This window comes from Galeopterus variegatus, unplaced genomic scaffold (genome assembly GCF_000696425.1).
Source record: "Galeopterus variegatus unplaced genomic scaffold, G_variegatus-3.0.2 Scaffold15264, whole genome shotgun sequence".
In the NCBI taxonomy this organism is placed as follows: Eukaryota; Metazoa; Chordata; class Mammalia; order Dermoptera; family Cynocephalidae; genus Galeopterus; species Galeopterus variegatus.
In genome coordinates this window covers 24,136-25,619 of record NW_007741375.1, presented here as the reverse complement: position 1 = coordinate 25,619, position 1,484 = coordinate 24,136, and positions in this window count along the sequence as shown.

Below are 1,484 nucleotides of genomic sequence, written 5' to 3'. Positions count from 1 at the left end.
ACCGGGCCGGCCCGGTCTTGACACTTCTATACAAAATTTTAATTCTTCATTAAGATGCTATGTAAGCCCAACTTCTGACCACTCCTTTTAGTGACTCATGGCTGAGGTTTCTCCTGTACAATGCGTGCTGCATGCATTAATCTCGTTTTTCTATTACTCATCTGTCTTTTGTGAGTCTAATTTACCAGGGCCCCAGCTGGTGATCTGAAGATGGATGGTAAGAGGAGAAAGATTTTTTCCCTACCTAATGAGGGTCACCTGAAGGTGAGCAGAAGGGGGTCCAGAGGGGCGTCCAGCCTGCAGCTCTGCAGGTGAGGAGCCTAGCAGGTGTGGGTTCTCCATCCAGCCGCATCATTTCCAAAGAACAGACAGTACATCAGTAACATGGGCCAGCTTGCTTTGGGGGGATGGTTCTAGATTCTTCCAGCAGTTCTCAACCACGGCCAGGTATAAACATGGCATACACAGGAACAGAGTGGAGACATCCCCCTCCAATTGGGAGTGCGGTGATGGCACCTCAGCTCTAGTCAGTCCCGGGCTGCAAAGTCATGAGAACTATCTGGATCTCGGGGCACAGATTTCTCTTTCCTCTGCCTTTCTTTATCCTCTAAGTGGGCCTGACAACCTGAAAATATGTCCTCGATCCTATCACTGGGGATCAGTGTGTTTTCAAGTGCAGCCTTCTACCTGCAGCTGCAGCAGCATCACCTGGGATTTACAGAAATGCAGATTCCTGGGCCCCACCCAGACAGGCTAAAATGGAAGCTCTGGGGGCAGGAAAGCTCAGCGGTCAATGCTGCCATTGGGATCTGACATATGAGGATCCTGTGCTGTTGGACGTGGCTAGTTGTCTTGGGGGAGCATTATCATCACTGCACAGGTTGTAGATACAAGATGCCCATGGTTCAAAAAGTTGGGAGAACCTGGCCAATGACCATCAGGACCTGGAGCTGGGGAGCAGGGTTAAATCAGAGATGCTGTAAGGTTTTTTTTTTTTTTTTGAGGGGCACTCGATGGGGCAGAGGCTTGCTGAGCCCCATCCAAGCTCCTCAGAGCCACGTCACTCTGCTCTGCACTTCACAGGATGTGGTTTGAGTGGTCTCTGATGAGCCGCCCTGCCTGTGATCTCTGAAGGTAATGTGGCCTCCTCCCCGAAATTAGCCTGAAATTGGAGGCTCCTTCCATCCAGACCCCAGACCCAGATCCATGTGCCTGGGTAAAAACCCTGCTCGGTGCCTGTCAGTGTCCCGAGTTGCTCCTTGGTCGAAAGTAGGACAGAGCTGGAGTTCGCCTTCCAGAGTGGCTGCAGTAGGGATCAGTTTTGGTGGGGAGTGGATGAGTGAATTAGAGAATTAGAAAGGACCCTGGCACACGGGAAGGACATTCCAGTGTTGCACGTTAGTCGATAGTTTGCACGTGCAGCCTCCAGGGGCCTTCGCTTCCACCGGGGTTGGCCGGGGGCCAAGGGGGGGGGGGGGGGGGGG